This window comes from Urocampus carinirostris, chromosome 1 (genome assembly GCF_059441175.1).
Source record: "Urocampus carinirostris isolate Australia breed hairy pipefish chromosome 1, RoL_Ucar_1.0, whole genome shotgun sequence".
NCBI classification, from domain to species: domain Eukaryota; kingdom Metazoa; phylum Chordata; class Actinopteri; order Syngnathiformes; family Syngnathidae; genus Urocampus; species Urocampus carinirostris.
Window position 1 is genome coordinate 27,316,706 of NC_142349.1, and position 22,067 is coordinate 27,338,772.

Below are 22,067 nucleotides of genomic sequence, written 5' to 3' on the forward strand. Positions count from 1 at the left end.
AATCGGCCTACCTTTCGAAGGTGATTGCGTCTCAAAAGAACAATCCCAAAGTCCTTTTTGACACTGTAGCATCGCTTACAAGGCAACAGACTATCTCAGATAGTTCGACGCACTCTGCTCATGACTTAATGGTCTTCTTTACTAAGAAGATTCAATGCATACAGGAAGAAATTGCTAAAGATATTATTAATACCACACATATTAAAGGGCTGAAATCTACAGAGGCACGACAGGGTGGCTGTCCAGGGAAATTGTCCGGTTTTAGTGAACTGTCACTTGATGATCTCAAACAGGTGGTGAATGCGGCCAAACCGACAACTTGCCAGTTCGACCCGCTCCCAGGTTAACTTATTAAAAGTCTTTTTGGCGTCCTTGGACCTTCAGTTCTAAATATTATAAACATATAACTCTCCTCAGGTGTAGTTCCAGCAGCTTTTAAGTCCGGCGTTATTAAACCCACACTGAAACGACCCAACCTTGATCCAGAAATCTTAAGTAATTATAGACCTTTGTCAAACCTACCTTTCCTTTCTAAAGTATTTGAAAAAGTAGTGGCACAGCAGCTGAATGATTTCATATCCGAGAATAACTTTTTTGAATCCATGCAATCAGGATTCAGGGCTAACCACTCTACTGAGACAGCTCTGATCAAGGTAACAAATGATCTCCTACTAGCAACGGATTCTGGCGCTTCATCACTTTTGCTGCTGCTGGATCTTAGTGCTGCTTTTGACACAGTGCACCACAATTTCAAATGTCAAAGCTAATCATATTTAGTTAATTGTGTATTTCTCTGTCTTCTATGTTACAAATAATCCTGATGTGCTTGACTTATTATTACAACTCGTTTTCTGCTGTTTTGTACTATTTTTGAACCGAAAGATATATATGACGTCGCTTGTTATTACTACGCATGTGCGAACTTTGAACTGTAGACGTATGTGTGACGTCATTGATACTTTCTGCGCATGCGCACGTTTTTGAACAAAACCCGGTTGCAACGCGGGAAACTTGTGAGACGGTGAGACTTTTTGAATCCGTCTGCCCACTGCAGTGAATAAATTCTAAAACTACATTTGCCTCTCTTACTGATCACTCCAGTTTAACCTATTACGAAAATATTAACCCTAACATTTTTGATGTCGAAACCGGGACGGTACGTAGTATTTTGAAGTTGAAAACGAAAAAAAAAAAAACAATCAATTCTACCGCGTGGTCTAGAACAAAGGAAACCCTTCAAAGTCCGCGTCACCGTCAACGAACCAGGAGGAAGTGATCGGTAAGAGATGCATTTGTAATATAAAAATTTGGAATAATTCTAAGAACGAAGCCATTTTTATAAAAAGATAAAGTTGAATTGGCCACAGAGAGAGATCATAGTGTTGGACGGGCGCCATATGTGGGCTTGAGAAGCCATTACAAAACCTTAGCTAAGTAAATACCCAAAAGGAATCAGAATAAAATACGAAGTATTTTAAATACTCAAACTTTTTGTTTGAGACGGAATGGATTGATTGCCTCGGGACGGAAAAATGTCGACACTAACCCCAGCGTGGGGTCGGTAGAATGGGAAAGAAAAGTAAGGGGGAGGGGTACTGAGACGACCCCCCACTTTTCCCATTGTCCTTTTTCAAAAAAAGGACGGATCCCTCTGTGGTTATATAAAATAAAATAAGGTTTAAGTAAACTGCATGGCTTCATAAAAAAGTGTACACGGTCTAAAATTAAACTATTTTTTTGTGGGCCCACTCTGTCTTGTCAAATGTTTTATGTTTGTTCAATGTATAAATGTTTGTATTCTTTCCTATATTCTTATTCTTCTTGTCTTATATGTTTGTTTGAGCTAGCTTTTAGGCGGCCCACGTAACTGAAAAAAAAAATAGAAAAATACGAAGAAAATTGCCGCAAATGAGAAAGCGCGCGCATTTTTAAAAGGAAAAAAAGGAAGAAGCGAAGTGCACATTGCAACGAGAGAAACGTTTTTTTTTAAGAGTAAGACCGTTTAAAAAATGTTGTTTTTGGGTGGAACCGAGAGCACATCGCGTTAGGAATCGAAAACGTTCGTTTTTTGGGAAATCGGCGTTTGACGCTAACGGTGTACAACATAACGCCTGCGGGCCTAAGGGGTTCCAAAAAATATTTTTTTTTTCGGTCCAAATTTTTTTTGTTTTTTCAATTGGAAAACGATAAATTTAGGTGTGCTAAGTTTGGAAAACTTATGTTTGAGTTATTTTAGATGCATTAAATGAGTTAATGCCAGAATAACACTTACTAAAGATACAATAACAAAAATAAAGATAGAATATTCCGGTTTTCAGTTCTAAATTAGAAAATTAAGGACTGTAAAGACGGGGGAAAAATCAAATTGAGCCAATTGGAATGGAATAGAGATAAAAGGTGTTTTGTAAAAAATTATCAAAATAGAGCGAATAATTATTTTCAATGAATATGGAGGGAAAATTCATTGAGGGGAATAAAAATGATAAAATGACTCGTAGATCAATACACGTCATTTTTACATTTAGGCTGGTAAGCTAAAAGGGGTGTTAGAAGGTGCAGAAGGAAAAAGTGTTATGTAGGGAATGGATTGTTGGCAAAGCATGTAAGGAAGTTGTTAGATGGACAGTGAAAGTTCGAAGTTTTTGAAGAAAGGTTTTAAAGGAAGTAGGCACGAAGATCAGATTGAAGGCTGAATTAGTTCACGAAAGGAAAGAAAAGATGAGGAAAGGAAGAGACACAAGATGTGGACTGATCAGAGCGAAAAAAGAAGAAAGGATATTGCAAGTAAATAAGAGTTGGTAGAAGGAAGTAAAAAAGGGAAAAGAAAGTGAATCGTTAAGGAAAAGAGCAAGTGGAATACAAGTAAGAGAAAGAAGGAATGTAAAAGGGAAAAGTTATTTAAAGAAAAAAATAATTCGCTGAAAATTGGATATGAAAAACTTGAGACAAAAGTATGAAACATCACATTAGTGTTTTTGGAGTTCCTCATGGTCTTGAAAAACACTATAAATGTAAACCATTTATAATAGATAAGAATATACCTTTACCGACATAGTTACAAAATGGGTTAACATATTGTGACTGACAATGAAATTTGGCATAACAATCCATCTTCAGAGTAAGGTAAAGGAACAGAGAAGTAAGGTTATAGTTATAATTGATACAATATTTACACAAAAATAATTGCATGTAAGATGTTACATACAATTGAGGTTTGTGTAAATTAACAAAAATTATTTAAAGGATGAAAATCTAATTGAAGGCAAATGAACATAGATATACTATCGAACACTAAACTATTTCGTTGCCATAATGGAAAATATTATAGACTATAGAAAAATAGTTGGAACCATCATGAAAACACTACAAAGGACCTAAGGTAAAGTTTGATTTTACAGCAAAAGTGTTGCACTAACAATGTTTTGAGTTCTAGAATTTTGGTTCTTGTCTCATTTGGACTCAACAACCCGCTGAGGAGAAAATGGGATCAGCGAAAGGTAGCACAAATAACATGATGAAGATATTACATGTGATGAACAATGGTAAGTGAAAAACCAATTTTTATGATATTAAAGGAATATGTCATCAATAAAGGTGTTACAGGTGAGAACCAGAAAAGTTTTGTGTTCATATTCGGCCGGTATGAACCATAACTATGACAAGTAGATCTCATCTTGTTGGAGTCCATCACAGCGACCATCGAGCAGCGATTGGAGGACACCCTGAACTGGTTGCAAGCCAATTGCAGGGCACACAAAGATACACAATTCACTAGCTCATTCACACGTAGGGACAATTTGGACCAGCCAGTCCACCTGAAATGCATGTTTTTGAAAGAGGTAAGTGATCCGGATAGCCGGAGGAAACTAACGGAAACAATGAGCATGCAAGCTCCGCACAGGAGCCCAGTGGCTGGCTTGGAACACACACACCTGTTCCCAGGTCCTTAGTAATGCAGTACACGTGCTGGCCACTGCACCACCGTGCTGTACACACATAGATAATATTTTTACATGTATAATATATATATATATATATATATATATATATATATATATATATATATATATATATATATATATATATATATACATATGAAACAATTTTAAAACTGAACTATCAATAATGATAATATGATAGGGATTTTGAATTCCCTGTACTAGCTTGCTAAAAGATTTCTAGATCTTGGCAGAGATCTAAGAACCCCTGAAATTTAGTGATACAAAGTTATGAATCGGTGACAAATATAGTAGATATCTGCGTATTCATTCAGTTTTGATCATCGAATTATTAATTTATTTTCTGCATTTGTTGATGGTAATTGCGAATAACAGGCTTGTCTTTTTTCCATTTTTCTACTTTCTGTACTTCCTTCTTTAACGTCTTAGTACAACATAATTCGTGATGTCAATCATCAAAGCAAATGAGCCGTAAAAGCAAGCTCTCTTTGATGAATTGAACAAGGAAAAAAGCCATTTGTCTAATAAAAAGACTGACCTTCAATCGACAAGAATTACCAACAACAATGACGTAATCTCGAAGCGACGAGATCTCGTTAGCTAAGATCGGCGTGCAGGAAAATAAAACTCATACAGCAAAACCAAAATAATAATAAGGCTTGTGTTGCGTTAAATCTTTGTTAAAGAGTAACTAAATGATAATGACAACTTAAAGGGAAACCGAACTAATCATTTCTTGTTGAATATGCGAATAGCAAAAGGGTAATAACTTTAAGACATGTAGTTTTGCTCCTGATAAAGCAGGGACGGAAAAAGCAATGAAGATGACTGGAAAAACGTCCATAATTTTAGTGTTCATCTTCTCGTTCGTAAATGGACAAATTCAAAAGAGGCGTAATATGTAAAGGTTATTTCCTTAGTTGTTCTCGTATTCAATAATAGATTACTCTCAATAGGTCATTTGAACCATTTCAAATAATCAAAATTTTGAAAGAAGTTTGAAAATGACGACAAATTAACACAAAAAAGAATTGGAGACTAGAAATCATAACGTAGCTGAAGCTATTTCAGTCACTGAATCTATTTTTTTCTTTTAAACAGGAAAAAAAAAGAAACAAGTATTAAGTCGGACCAGATTGTTAATTTGTTTAGCTTTAATCACAAGGGATCTCGAAAGGATGCTTAGAACGAAGACTAGTGCGTAGAAACAAAGATTGTTACGCAAAATAAAAGATAATGAATAAACAAAATAGATACACTCAACAAGATAATTCATAAGTGACAAGTATGTATTCTATATTGAATCAATAACAAAATATTGATTATGATTACAGAGAGAACAAAATACAATTTTAAAGTTATGACATTAAGTTTGATTTGGCATTTTTTGAGAATTTTTTGTTGATCTTTTGAGATTTCTGATGTTTAGTGTGAGAATTTGGAATTTTGACAAATTTAGCCCAAAGGAAATTGGGAGGACAATTGATTACACACTGAATTTTTTTAGAATGGGTGTTACGATTGACAAATGATAAACAAATGTGTAACAAATACTGACTTATGGTTTGGTTAAGTTAAAAGGAAACGGTTTCTATGGAAGAGCATTTTTAGAAGACAATGAGAAACTGATCAATCTTGAAGAGGGCCATAGGAAATAACGGATTAGTTGATTTTGAGACATATCGGGCTAATTTAAGAATAATTGCATGGGAAATAAATGAATAGAAATTGATTAAACTAAGATAATGTCTACTAGTACTTAAATTTAGAGAAAAATTTAAGACATTGAATAATCTGGCCAATTTACTAAAAAAATCCCAGTACGTAAGCACAATGGAATTAGCGAGACTCTTAAATGCCAGTGAATTCCACAAAAAGACTCTTTCTTTTTGAAAGTCCGTTAACTCTTCAAAGGACATACCACCCTGTCAAAAAGAAATCATGGACAAAAATCATTTGCTGAAAGTGCCAAAGACATCAGTCATCCATTATCTGCGCCGCTTATCAACAGCGAGGCCAAGGGAGTGAGATGGAGCACATCCCAGCTACGCTCATCAACAACGACATCAAGGGAGTGATGGGGCACATCCCAACTGCTTTTCAGACAGCAGTCGTTACCAGTGAAATTGACAAAAAAGTCAATAAAGTCATTTTGTGTTTGACATGGACACATTTTTGAAAAACTATTTTTGATGGGCCAAAAGCAACATTCAAATGGTGAATGTGATGTGGAATAAGCAAATCAAAAGACTGAAAGACAACAACATTCAAGAATGCGTCTGCTTGAAGTTATATAGAGTCTTGTTAATACAAAGTGTAAATGTATTTGAGGAAGATTGATAAATTCATCTTGCAAATTTATAAATGTTTCTGATTTCACTCCTATTCATAGATTGTGAACTTAGGTTTTAACTCAGGGGGGAAGTTGAGACATTCCGTAAAAATAAGTTAAAACCTAGTTTTTTCCGAAATTGATGAAAAATTGTCTTCTGAATAAGCTCTCCATATAACTGTTTTTTGAGATTCAAATTACGAAATTTGGACGGATAGAAAAATTTTACACAGAAGAAATGTTGTAATATAACAAATTTACAATGTTTATCAAATTGATTAACAAAAATCAATGAAAATAACCATTCACCATTAGAAAATCGCCCACATTGAGAACATTTTGGGATGGTATTTTTCATTTTTGGCAAAATCATTCACTTTGAGCGTGAATTACCTGCTTTCTTTGCAAAATACTGTTATTTTATCTGAAATTTACTTACTGAAAAGATATTATATAGGTTATGATTTTTACAAAGGGTGAATCATAACAATAAAAACGTCTTTTTTTGGGTTGAATTGACAATTTAACAATCTATCCTGGTCATCTGCCTCGAGGGGAATGGCCAACAGCAAGACAACACATTGAAAATCAAAAGAAAATGCAAATAAAAAGTGCATACAATTTTTTTTCTCGAATGTGATCAATCTCAAAAGAGAAAACACTCAAATCAGGGTAAATGATACTGACAAGGATAATGGTTAAGCTGATTCAGTGACTGGATTTAGTGAAAAGCAAAATTTGAAATTTAGAACTGACAATTTAAAAAATAAATTGTTTATCTTCGAGTTAGAATTTTGGGATAAAATGCTCAAAATGGATAGGGCATCTTATAGTGGGGATTTTGATTTTCACTTATAATAATATAAAGACAACTTGAGAAAATATACAAATCTATAAATGATTTTTTTTTTTAATTTGTTTTGAGCCATGAAGTCTCAAGAGGGAGGAAAAAATATGCATAGCACAATCTATTAATAAAAAAAAATAAAATTAAGTCCTGACTATCCTTTTTTCCCCATCTATAGCTTTCCCTGAATATTCAGTTCTATGGTATTGATTTATGCTTCTCATCCATACAGAAGGTGACCCCTGCTGATCAGATGATGGAGTTCTGTCAGCCCACAGGGAAGCGTCAAACCTAACTTCTTTCCAAGGACAGCGGTCACGACTCTGGGGAGTGTGCTAGCACTCGCGCCATCAACTGCGTCTCCTACACACGTCCGCCTCGACGCAGGAGGCTGTTGTAATCTCAGGGAAGAAGCTAACTTGCCAGATCCGAAAAGAGGAGCAATCCAATGTGGACAACTGTATGGTGTCATCTCATTTACAAGTAACACATCATCAACACGCCAGGAGGTGTGGGGATCCTTACGATGCCCATGCTCATGAAAAACTGCATCAAAGCTGCCAATAGTGCCCTAATCTATTCTTCCGAAAGAATAGGCATTAGATTCTACAATGATATCTAGAGAAATGGTCGTAAAAGTACCAAAATGAGAATCCTAACAACTGAGGGAAGAAACGAGATTAGGTTCAATTTCTTCTATCGTAATGTTGAAAATTTTGGACTTTGCGGACTGCTTTGTTACATTGGTATCAATTCCCATACACCAAATCTAAATGGACTTAGACAGCATTGTCTAAAAGGACTCATCCCTACCAATAAAGGGAAACCTCCCTATTGCACACGCGAAGATCTGAGCGGGTAAGCTAATCGAGTCCCGCTCACCAAGTCATTCAGGCCCTGTGGAGACCAACGCACAGGCAGGGTTCTTTGTTTTGTGTTTTTAACCATCGCTCATTACTACTACTACGTTTTCTAGCATAAGAAACACTCTCGACCTCATGGAAATGAGGTGGGAGGAGGGGAATTTTTTCCTTTACGAAGGTTTTTCGCCCCTCCACGAAACTACTATCCTGTTGTATTTCTTAATGATGTGTTAACTTGAAAATCTCTGGTATTATCACTGATATCCTTCGAAATCCACAACAGGGGGGAAATGTCAAAGCTAATCATATTTAGTTAATTGTGTATTTCTCTGTCTTCTATGTTACAAATAATCCTGATGTGCTTGACTTATTATTACAACTCGTTTTCTGCTGTTTTGTACTATTTTTGAACCGAAAGATATATATGACGTCGCTTGTTATTACTACGCATGTGCGAACTTTGAACTGTAGACGTATGTGTGACGTCATTGATACTTTCTGCGCATGCGCACGTTTTTGAACAAAACCCGGTTGCAACGCGGGAAACTTGTGAGACGGTGAGACTTTTTGAATCCGTCTGCCCACTGCAGTGAATAAATTCTAAAACTACATTTGCCTCTCTTACTGATCACTCCAGTTTAACCTATTACGAAAATATTAACCCTAACAATTTCCTACTAGAACGGTTGGAAAAATGGATTGGCCTCTCAGGAACCGTCCTCTCGTGGTTCAGATCCTACCTCTCAGATAGGACGCACTGTGTTAAATATGGCGAAATGACATCTGAGCCCATTAATGTTACCTGTGGTGTTCCGCAGGGTTCAGTGCTTGGCCCCCTTCTTTTCAGCATTTACATTCTTCCATTAGGTGATATTATTCGCAAGTACAATATCAGCTTCCAATGCTACGCGGACGACACTCAACTATATCTTCCGTTGGAGGAATCTCCCACACTAAACTGTGGAAATTTGGAGGCCTGCCTCATTGAGATAAAAGAGTGGATGTCACTCAATTTCTTGTGTCTTAACTCTGAAAAGACCGAAATGTTAGTCATTGGTCCATCTAAATGCCGTGACTTACGTATTCTCAAAAACTGCTGTGAACATTGACAAATGTCACATCACACAGAGTGACTCAGTTAAAAATTTAGGTGTCATTGTTGACCCTGATCTATCCTTTGAAATGCATGTAAAGAAAATTACTAGAACCGCTTTCTTCCATCTTCGTAACTTTGCTAAAATCCGTTCAATACCGTCTCAGTCGGATGCGGAAATTATAATTCATGCATTTGTTACCTCCCGTCTCGATTACTGTAATGCACTACTCTCTGGTCTCCCGAAGTCTAGAATCAAGTCTCTTCAGCTGGTACAAAATGCCGCAGCGAGGCTTTTAACTAGGACAAAAAAGTAAGATCACATACCACCGATTTTGGCTAACCTGCATTGGCTCCCAGTTAGCCTTAGATGTGATTTCAAGGTTCTCTTAGTATTATACAAAATCATACATGGACTTGCTCCCTCTTATCTTTCAGATCTGATTTGCCCCTATGTCCCGGTCCGAAGCCTACGATCTGAGAGTGCCGTTTTTTTGGTGATCCCAAGAGCAAAGAAGTGTTCTGCTGGATCGAGAGCGTTCTCCATCCGGGCACCGGTGCTGTGGAATGCTCTTCCCCCTGAGATCCGATCTGCAACCTCAGTGGAAATGTTTACATCTAAACTTAAAACTCACTTCTACTCCATAGCATATGAATAACCTACTCTTCTCGTCGGCTGAAAAATAGTCTGTGTAATATAGTGTAATAATCTGTCAAGTCAAGTCAAGTCAAATTTATTTATATAGCCCTTAATCACAAAAATGTCTCAAAGGACTGCACAGGATTACAGTTACAAAATTACACAATTACCTGATCTTAAACCAGCATGCGGGCAAGGAAAACTCAAAAACCTCAGTGTGAGGAGAAAAGAGAAACCTTGAGAAAGGACCTCACATGTGGTAATCCCCCTTCCAGGATTGACCAGGGTGAATTACACTTAGCATTACTGTACACATAATAGTAAACATAAGGTAAGATGTTGAAAATGTCCGGAAAGTGCATGACATCATCGACGCCCCCAGCCTGCAAACCAGTCCAGAAAGTCTAAGACGGCCACGACGCTGCCTCCCGTCTCCGCCAGCTGGTAAATGCAGGGGTTGACATGCTGCAGGTCAGACGCCGGTCCGCTGACCCATCCCAAATCATCCTTCTCCTTCGTATCAGCCAGGCAGGCGTCGGAAAAAGACAGGACAAAACAGAATATGAGGTGGGCATCAATCATATGCTTTGGAATAGAAGTGTGTCTTAAGCCTCGATTTAAAAACTTCCATTGAGGTTGCAGATCTTATCTCCAGAGGCAGGGCGTTCCATAACACCGGGGCCCGGATGGAGAACGCTCTCGAGCCCACAGACTTCTTGGCTCTCGGAGTCACAAGTAGACCGGCATTTTCCGAGCGCAGACTCCGTGCAGGAACATAGGGGGAAATCAAATCGGAGAGATAAGAGGGTGCAAGCCCATGCAAACATTTATATGTTAATAAGAGAACCTTAAAGTCACATCTTAAGTGGACTGGGAGCCAGTGCAAGTTGGCCAATACAGGAGTAATATGCTCAAACTTTTTGGTCTTAGTCAAAAGTCTAGCTGCCGCATTCTGAACCAGCTGCAAACTTTTAATGCCAGACATCGGGAGACCAGAAAGCAATACATTACAGTAATCAAGCCGAGAAGTAATAAACGCATGAATTAAAATCTCTGCATCTGATTGGGACAGCATCGAACGAATCTTCGCAATATTACGGAGGTGGTAGAAAGCTATTCTAGTAATATTTTTCACGTGTAACTGAAACGACAGATTAGGATCTGTGAAGCCCTTTGAGACTCTTCGTGATTTAGGGCTATACAAATAAAAATGACTTGACTTGACTTGACTCTCTCTCTCTCTCTCTCTCTCTCTCTCTTGCTCGTCCACACCTTTTCTCCCACTCTCTGTCTTTGTTTCTTTCACTCTCTGTGTCTTTTGAACTCTTTTTGCTCTAACTTCATTTTTTCCTTTTCTCTCTTTAAACTTTCTCTCATCACGCCTTATTTTCTCTTTTCTCCCCTTCTGTCTTTCTATTTCTCTTTGGATTTCTTTCTTCTTCTCCCTTTTTTTCCCCCTCTCTCACGACTTCTCTTTTTATCTATTTTGTTTCTCACGCTCTCTCCCTCTCTCTCTTTCTCTGTCCTGCCCTCTCTCTTCTTTTCCCTTCCTCTTTCTCTTATTTCTTTATCTCTCTTTTTCTTTATCCTTAATCTACTAGTCCGGCCCCAGACAGAATGTTTGTTCTATCGTGTGGCCCCTGAGTTAAAATGAGTTTGACACCCCTGCTATAAGGGTATTGAGCTCAGACCGGTTGTCTATAGATATTGGGTTTTTATCTATATTTCTTCTGATTATTTATGGGTATTTGCATTTTCTTTGAACTGTGAATGGATGAATGCATGCTCCAAACGAAGTTTTGTTGTTCTTTGACAATAATTTTTTTTTTTCTGAATTCTGAATTAAGGGAAACATAATTATCTTCATAGCTCCTACTTGAGTTTGTATTGCATTTTGAGTTGGTTCAGGTGTAAAACTGGGAAAATAAACAAATAAACACATTCAATGCCAAACTTAAAGATCATTGTTTTACCATTGTTTGTGAATAAATGTGTTATGCATCGAAAAGATCCCTTGACATCCATGATGACAATAGGTAGGGTAGGCTACTAAAGTAGGCTGAGTGATAAAGCATAGTACTGAAAACTATGGTAAAATGAAATTTTGAGGTTGACTCATTTAGTGATGAGCATAAATTAAGGAAGTGCAAAATTAAGTTTGACACCCCTGACTATAAGAGACACTGTGTATTATTTAGTGCAGGGGTCGGCAACCTATGACACGCGTGCCAGCAGTGGCACGCGAGGGGTTAACCAGTGGCACGCGAGCGCACTGAAAAATAATACAAATAATAATGGTTTTTTCAAAGCGCATTTTTACCTGAAATTTAAACATTTTCAGTTGCGCGGCGTGTTTACGGGAGTGCCCCTCCTTTTCTGTTGGGTGTGAGAGTGCTTGTCTGCGCCGGGCCTCGCCTCACAGAGGAGAGCTCCGTGTTTTAACGCAGCCAACGAAACACATGCGCGCGATAAATGAACGAATTATGACGGCTCCTCTAGCGAAAACATCTCGTTATTTCCAGCAAGTGTGGACAGGCGAATGAGGCTTTGTGCAAAAAAGGACCATGCTGTTTTGTGCATTATGCCTCGAGAGTGTTGTACTTCGTCGTTACGAGACGAAACATGAACATGAATTCAAGGATGAGTCTGACATGGCGGGGACATTAAAACGTGCTGTGTCCAGATACGGCAAACAAAAACAGACCCTGAAAACCTTTGTAACCGCTAAAAACACCAACACCATCACAGAAAACCATTTACTGATGGCGAATATTTTTAAGAAGCATGTGTGTGCGTGTATGCGTGTGTGCGCGCGTGTGTGCGCGCGTGTGTGCGCGTGCACGTGCCTTCTGCTTTGCTGCTGTTATTACAAGTTTTGATATTTTCTGCAACAAGATATCATTGATGAATGGTGTGGCAGCTGTCCATAGCACTTGTTTTTTTTGATTGTAGTTCATTTTGAATGAAGAATGGTTGATTCTTGTGGCAAAAAGTTGAAGTCATGGATGGCTACAGGCCTTTCCACTTGTTATTCACATTCATTTTTTAGTTGACTGATGAACAAGAATAGTGGAAGATAAATTGGTCAGTTATACCAGTGTTTTTCAACCAGTGTTCAGGGGCACACTAGCGTGCCGTGAGACCTTGCCTAGTGTGCCGCTGGAATTTTCCCAATTTTATCTTTCCAAAAAATCAGGCCAATATTCAGTTTTTTGCAATCTTCGGACGAAGAACTGTAATAGCCATCCATATCAGTAGGTGGCAGTAGATTTTTACATACTTTTTATGTACTAATTATCTGCTCTTGAGGTAGCACAGTACATTTAATAACTTAATTTGTTTAACAAAGCAGTTTAAGATTGCTCTGTAAAAAATAAAAACATAAGTAAAGCACTTTTTTTAATTTTAAGTATTATTTTCTTCTTTTTATATACTAATTATCTGCTTATGAGGTAGTACAGTGAAATATTTGACATAACTTAATTTTCAAACATTTTCGACGGTCGGTGTGCCTCGGAACTTTTTAATAGATAAAAGTGTACCTCGGTTCAAAACGGGTTGAAAAATACTGAGTTATACGATTAAAATGTATATCCATGTTGTATATTTGGACTGGTGTATAATGGCAGCTCTGTTGGATATTAAAAAAATGTTGTGCGAGTCATTGATCTTGCCGTGGCACACTGATTTACAAGGAAATTTGAAAGCGGCACTCCTCACCAAAAAAGTTGCTGACCCCTGATTTAGTGCCTTTTAATGGTAAAAAACTAAACTAAACTAAATCAATATTGATTTGAATAATAAGGAAATATAAATATATCATATAAACATTTTTAAAAGTATTTGTAGGTAGAGGAATTCATATTTATTTTACATAGCATGAGCCTCACCTAGAAGGAGTTGACATGACGCCATCTTGCTGCTACTAGGACCCAAAGATCCCAAAACCAGATGCTTGCATGCTTGAGAAGTCGCACAAGGCTGGGGAAGTAAACTAGAAGAAAAATGGTGCGGTTTGGTCACTTTGAGTCTCCATAGTTTGTAATCTCCCTTGTGCTTTGCAGCACTTTTTTAGGTTTCGCTACAAATTACAGCAACATCTAGAATAATATACAGTGTCCCCGTTGAGAAACTACAACTCTGCAACCAAGTTCCCCATCTTCCAAGTAATTTTTTGGTGGATTAAAATGTGTATGGTGCAGAGACTGAACGCAGTTTTGAGAAGGAAATTAAAAGTTTTTGAGATGAAGTGTTTGAGGGGTATGTTAGGAGTGACAAGATTGGATGGATTGAGAAATGAAATTGTGAGGGACAGAACTGGAGTAGTAGTGGAACTGAGCAAGCGTGTGGATGAGAGAGTATTCGGTTGGTTTGGACACATGGAGAGGATGGACGAGGAGTGAATGTTGAAGAGGATCTACAGAGCAGAAGTCAATGGTAGGAGACCAAGAGGAAGACCGCGATTGACCTGGATGGATGGTGTTATAAGTGCACTGCAGGAAAGAGGTCTAAATATAGAGAAGCTAGGGCTCTTGTTTGTGATAGGAACGAGTGCAGAGTGGTGTTGTAAAAGTATAGTGGGATGTTTAGACGCATTCTAAGGGATGGGCAGGGCACCTGTATGATGCGGCAGGGGTAAACCAGTGAAAGCTGTCGGCCCTGCTGTTGAACAGAAGTGTATTGTGTCACCCTGACCCGAATGACATGGCCACTTTCTTGTGTCCCGTTTCATCTGGAGAGACGAAAAGCATGACCAACTGGTGCCGAGGTGCTCAACTTTTTTGGGAGTTTGGGCATTTGGGTTGGCCATTGTCGAAAGAAGTTTTTTTGCTACTTTTTCCCTTTTTTTTATTCTGGAGGGTTATGACCAGGATAGATAGATACATAGATAGATAGATAGATAGATAGATAGATAGATAGATAGATAGATAGATAGATAGATAGATAGATAGATAGATAGATAGATAGATAGATAGATAGATAGATAGATAGATAGATAGATAGATAGATAGATAGATAGATAGATAGATAGATAGATAGATAGATAGATAGATAGATAGATAGATAGATAGATAGATAGGTAGGTAGGTAGGTAGGTAGGTAGGTAGGTAGGTAGGTAGGTAGGTAGGTAGGTAGGTAGGTAGGTAGGTAGGTAGGTAGGTAGATTAAAATTTTGGCATTCGCCAATTTTATTATCATTTACTTTCAATCGAGGTTGCAGATAATTTTGAATTTAATAGTTGCGTTAAACTCTGATGTACGAATAAGAATAATAATACAATTTGAGGCTACGCAGAGACTGAAAGCTCCCGATCCTTTTTTTTAATAGCTGAACGGTTCTAATTTTCAGTAGTAACTTTAAACAAACTATGACATTCAAGTAATTATAACAATTATAACATACACGGATCAATACACTTTTTTTTTAATATATTACGACTTTAAAACAATGTAAAAATAAATCCGCCCACTTCCAGGTATCTCAAACCGCAATGTTTTCTATGTTACACAAATTGCACGATTAAAATTATGTATTATATTATTGAATGTAGAGCTGTTTTTTGGGTGCAACATTTATCTGTTGTGGGGGGTTAACAAAGTGTCATTTAAATGTCCTTGGAGTAGTTTAATAGGCAAAAACACATGAGCTGTTTTAACTTTATTAGTTACATAACGTTTAGTCAAATTAAAATAAACAGGATTTATTTCAAATGCATTAAAGCCAAAGACAAGATAACGCTCGTTGATTTTATTCCCCTTCTCAGGATGTCAAGTCTTCTAACTTTTCACACTGGAATGCATGGCACATTTGATGTTGCATGGGGCAGATAGAATAAGAAATGCACATGCACTGGATCAAACATGTGTTACGTATGTGCATTTAGAAGAGAAACATGTATTTTTTTCTATCAAATCACCATAACCTTTATTGGGGATGACTGAAGATTATTTAACAACGCAACGATGAGCCACAAGGTGTCTCTAGTGCGTTCACACTCGAGGCTGGCAGTTGATATTTTACACACAGTACTGTATTTGCACATATTAAAATAAATTGCGTTCCTTATTTAAAGTACACGTGCAGTAGTTTATTCCAACAGGATCGCACGTGAAATGCATGGGTATTTTTTAGCCGTTATTGATTGTTTACATTTTTTCTTGCCAGTCGTTTCGTTTAAAAAATATTTCAAATGGAATAGAAACTAAATTGCACGTAGCCCTACTCTCGTATATACTTCAACTTAATGCCTGATGAGTTGGACATTTACTTTCATTTGTTCTGTTGTTTTTTTCCTCTCATAAAGAAAATATATATTACAATAACAACTATCTTGCCAAAAAACATGCCAAATCCTGTTGCGGTTGGTAATGCGGATTTTGTTGATACAAATCCTGCATAAAAATCTCATTAAACCTCCTCTTGGTGATCGTAATAATTGGAGAGTTGTTGTGAAAGGATAGTGGGATGTTTCGACGCGTTCTAAGGGATGGGTAGGGTACCTGTATGATGCAGCAGGGGAAACCAGTGAAAGCTGTCGGGCCCTGCTGTTGAACAGAAGAGTGTGTTTTGTCACCCTGACCCAAGTGACATGGCCGCCTTCTTGTTTCCCATTTAATCTGAAGGGACGAAAGCATGACCAACTTAGGCGCTGAAGTGCCTAACTTGTTTGGGTGTTAGGGCATTTGGGTTGGCCACGGTCCAAAAATGTTTTTTACTTTCTTTGTTATCGTATGTGTTAGTCTTGCTGTCGGTCACCCCTCTTTAGGGATTTGACCAAGGTAGATGGATAGATAGATGGATAAAAGCCTCCTCTTCTTTTAGGGTTGCCACCGACCCATTTTGGAATTTAGATGCCAACAAGAATCCACATAAAATTGCTTATTGCATTAATGTTTATTGACTTCATCTCAAATTTTAACAAAATCAAGCAAAACAAATCACTTTACTGTTTAACGTTGTAATAGTAATTGTAATATTTGTACGTTTAGAGTGAGTTTTGACCCAGCCATAAAAAAAAACAAGATAATTAAACACTACCAATAGCCAAAGCTGAAGTCATACGTGGATTGGAGATATCGATATTCAGTAATATCTCTGAAAAAAAAAAGACTCAAATTGCAATTTTGTTGCCATACATCAATCGCAACACTTACTTTCATGTGCATGCAGGTTCCAGCACAGAGACTTTTACTCTAATTCTGTGAGTTATTTGTTTTTGACAACGACATTTGTGCTTTTCGTCTTTTATTAGTATTTAATAGTGTTGGAATTGACGTTGTTATTAACATTGACGTTATGTAACGGCGTTATCATTACTGACAAGTGTAAGATAAGTCTGTTGTTGGAAAGAGGGAATAAATGTTACAAGGATTTATAACACAACTACCTGTTCTTCTGTCATAATTGCTGATTGGGGGCCCTCGTCGCTGATTGGCTCCCTGACCTTTTTTAAACCCCCGTCTTCCAAGAGGAAGCTGTCAGACTGTTTGCGAGCCTACGCTTTCAGCTAGGCAAGCTCTGCACTATCCGACATTCTCCTGCCCTTTTTTCTACTGCCTGATACCTGTTGCTGACCTGTTTCTGGACCCGTTTCTGCCTTGCTCCTCCGTCCCAGCCATCGACCTGTTTTGCCGTGTTTCCTGCCTGATACCTGTTGCCGACCTCTTTTCTGGACTCGTTACTGCCCTTGCTCCTCCGTCCCGGCTATCGACCAGTTTTCCCGCTGCCTATAACTTTCCTAGCTCGACACGGAACTGCCACTTCTGCGTTCCTGCCATTAGCTACCCGTGTCTGACGATCATCGGATCGTGGAAGCAAGCACTGCTCTCTTTCTCAATAAAACTGAGTAAAAACAAACGCTATTGGGTTCTGTCTCAGTTTCTGGCTTGTGACGTTTTCGCTATCTAATTGACTCGGAAAATAACAAATTATTTGACATTTAACAACTTATTTTGAAAGTAACGGAAATAGTTAATTTCCCTTGTAACTAATTACTTACTCAGTTACTTTTTGGAAGAAGAAGTGAGTAACTAAACTAATTACTTTTTTAAAGAAACAAGCCCAACACTGGTAATTAAGTTATGTTGCTGAAATGATTTTTATTATTGTTCTTAAAGTAAATATCTAATTCGAAACTGACCTTAACACTATATATGTTATTATGGTTTCATTTTTCTTTTCCTTTTATTTCTCAAAATTTACTTTTTGATTTTTTTTTCCTCATTTTTCTCTTCTCTTTTTTTTAATTGTTAGTCATTTTTTTCCTTCCTTTTTCTTTTCTTTATTCTTTTCCTATTTCTCTTATTTTGAACATTAGTATGGTCGCATTGAGTCTCCGTATTTTGTCTCCTTCTGCTTAGATTTTAGCACCCGTCAGAATACAGCGACATCTACTGGGAAAATAATTCACACTGTTCCTTTAATATCTATTTTATGGCAGGGGGCCTCAAACTCTCATCCCAGGGGCCACAATTGGACCCCGGCCTGCGAGTATGAGACCTCTGTTGTAGCGAGTGGATGAATAATAATGTACAAGCTGTTGAGTTCGTATCTTAGATGGCTTGCCCCCTCCTCACCACTCTTTATTCTTTCACAATGGCGCTCGGGCTATTTTAACCTCCTCGCTTGGCTTCAACACTCATTTCGCCGCACCACGCCACACTGAGTCACATCAATAAAAAAGGCTGCAGCCCGAAGCCGACCTTGCCAACGGCTTGCAGAGCCCTTTCGTGCACCCTGCAATTTGCGCGTGTGGCTGAGGTGCCTCTCTTCTAATTCGTTTTTTTTTTTTTTTTTAAATCGATGACGTCATTGAGGGGGGAAACAGTCTGGTGTGCATATGACGTCAGAGGCGCGAGCCTGGAGCGGAGGAACAAGAGAAGCGCTCAGAGGCTGCACTGATGATGGAAATAGAAAGAAAACATCCTGAAATAAGGAGTGTAAACGGAAAAAAATAAGAGAAGAACATTATGAGCGGTGGTGTGTGTGTGTGTGTTGGGGGTTGTGGGGGGGGGGCTAATCGTTAGAGTGATGAAGAAATAAAAGAGCAAAAGCACATTAGCTTCACACAATGGCGATAAAGAACAGTTATCGATTATATTGAGCAAGGTTCCCGTGAACTAGAGAAGCGTTCAGTCCTTAGGATTCGATGAGCTCCAGCTATGCAGTTTTAGGAGCAGACGGAAGAGAGTGCTCTTGTGTTGCAGCAAGTGGTTCAAGGGCCATATGAATCAGGGTGAATTTATTCACAAGTATAATTTAGGTATACACATTTCTGTGCGTGAGCATAAGACAGAGTGAGCAAATGTACAATGAAGAGATGATTTTTGGATCAAGCAGATACGTTGTTAGTCCACAGCATCTGAGCTTATTTTCGACCATACCTGTCATACCCAGCCAATTGCTCCCCTCATTCACTATAGTAATTTTTCGCATTAACCGATGATAAACCTTGTAGCACCTCGCAGCACAAATTAACCCAAAACAAAGCTATGTAGAATTCAAAAATATGCTAATGGGGTTAACAAGTTTATTTTTTTTTTACCAAATAAATGCTCTATTGAAGATAACATTTGCGAGTGTTCTGCAACAATTTTAGCAATCTACAATGACATTGTCTTCTGCTACCAGTGACCAAGACGATCCTGATAAGAGTCGAAATTGACAAGACAAGATTGGTCAAGAAAAATATCTAGTTTTTTCCCGTTTTATATTGTCCTCGTGTAAGTTTTTGATCAGGGGATGGTGTAATAATAATATGTAGAATGCAATAGCCGGTGGTCTGTGCAGCCCTTTTAGACTGCTTGTGATTAAGGGCTATACAAATAAACGTGATTTGACTTTCATTTTCATTTTCAAATATTTGTTAAACAAACAAAAAAGATCATCCCCAAAAAAACAGGAGACCACTTGTTTTCCTTTTTTTACTCTAATCAGAACATTAAAAAAATAAAATTATTGTTTTTAATTTTCAGCTTACTTACGTAGGGAGGAAAAATGCATGACCAAAAGGTACAGGGACCTGCATGTTCATTTCTCTCCAGCCCAGATCATCGATCTTGTTGAATACCCCTAATTTGTGGTCGGCCAACTTTAGCACACGCGATAAAATAATCTGTTGAGATTATCCTGAGGGGCCAAAATAGTGCTGGTTATCCTGCCGTGTAAACCTTCCTAAACAATTTAGCTGTTTTCCTTTAATTATAATATAAATATGATCGTCAATTCAAATCATGTTTATTTGTATAGCCCTGAATCACAAGAAATCTCAATGGGCTGTACAGACCACAGACTATTACAGAAGCAGCTCTTGATTTGCTCCATTATCCATTATCATCACCACTTATCATCAGTAGGGTTGCGGGGGTGCTAGAGCCCATCCAGGCTATCCTTGGGCAGTGGGGAGGGGACACCCAGAACTGGTTGCCAGCCAGTCGCCAGGCACACAGAGACCGACAACTCACTCGATCATTCACAACTAAGGACAATGTGGACCAGCCAATTAACCTGTCATGGATGTTTTGGGAATTTGGCAGGAAACAGGAGTGCCCGCAGGAAACCTACGCAAGAAGGGGGAGAACATGCAAACTCCGTACAGTAAGGCTGGTAGCTGGATCTGAACACATGAACTCAGGACTGTGCCGCGCACGCGCTAACCACTGTGCTGCCGTTATTATGTAAGAAAAAAATCATAATATTTGAAATGAGCTGGAGACTAGCAATAGAATAATACAATCCACAACACAAACATTGTTAATGTTAGTAATACAATAGGAGTAATCATATTAATCCTAAAAATAACATGATGAAAAAATGATCAGCAGCTAGGATGATAAACACTGACCCGATTTATTTCATGAATCCCCTCTTGTCATATTACACACAGCGTTCATTAGAAAACATGACGTAAATGAAGCCTGCACTTCCATCTCCACTATTTGCATCATGTACATGAGGAAAGTCAAGATAGGCCAGACTAAGATTGATGTTTCCTCGGTTGGATCATGGGTTTTTCAAGGAGATGTTCCTTCTACCACCTCGTTCGAACCTCTCTTGTAGAGATGAAGGGCATCGCTCAAAGAAGACTTTGAAAATTGACGTACAGTGCATCCGGAAAGTATTCACAGCGCTTCACTTTTTCCACATTTTGTTATGTTACAGCCTCATTCCAAATTGTATTAATTTAATCTCTTATCTTAAAATTCTACACAAAATACTCCATTATGACAATGTGAATTTTTTTTTTTACTTTTTTTGAATTTATTAAAAATAGAAAACAAAGAAATTACATTTACATAAGTATTCACAGCCTTTGCTTATTACTTTGTTGATCCACCTTTGAAATGTTCGATCGGATTCAAGTCTGGACTCTGGCTGAGCCACTCCAGGACATTCACGGAGTGGTTCTGAAGCCAATCTTTTGAGATCTTGGCTGTGTGCTTTGGGTCGTTGTCCTGCTGAAAAATGAACCTTCGCCCCAGCCTGAGGTCAAGAGCGCTCCGGAGCAGGTTTTCATCCAGGATATCTCTATATATTGCTGCATTCATTTTTCCTTCTATCCTGACTAGTCTGCCAGTTCCTGCTGCTGAAAAACATCCCCACAGCATGATGCTGGCACCACCATGCTTCACTGTAGGGATGGTATTGGCCTGGTGATGAGCGGTGCCTGGTTTCCTACAAACATGGCGCCTGGCATTCACACCAAAGAGTTCAATCTTTGTCTCATCAGACCAGATAATTTTGTTTCTCATTGTCTGAGAGTCATTCAGGTGCTTTTTGGCAAATTCCAGACGGGCTTCCATGTTCCTTTTACTAAGGAGTGGCTTTTGTCTGGCCACTCTACCATACAGGCCTGATTGGTGGATTGCTGCAGAGAATGTTGTCCCTCTGGAAGGCTCTCCTCTCTCCACAGAGGAACGCTGGAGCTCTGACAGAGTGACTATCGGGTTCTTGGTCACTTCCCTGACTAAGGCCCTTCTTCCCCGATCGCTCAGTTTAGAAGGCCGGCCAGCTCTAGGAAGAGTCCCGGTGGTTCCAAATGTCTTCCATTTACGAATAATGGAAGTCACTGTGCTCATTGGGACCTTCAAAGCAGCAGAAATTTTTCTGTATCCTTCCCCAGATTTGTGCCTCAAGACAATCCTGTCTCGCAGGTCTACAGACAGTTCTTTTGACTTCATGCTTGGTGTTTGTGCTCTGACATGCACACTCAACTGCACACCTTATATAGACAGGTGTGTGCCTTTCCAAATCATGTCCAATCGACTGAATTTACTGCAGGTGGACTCCAATTAAGCTGTAGAAAGATCTCAAGGATGATCAGTGGAAAAAAG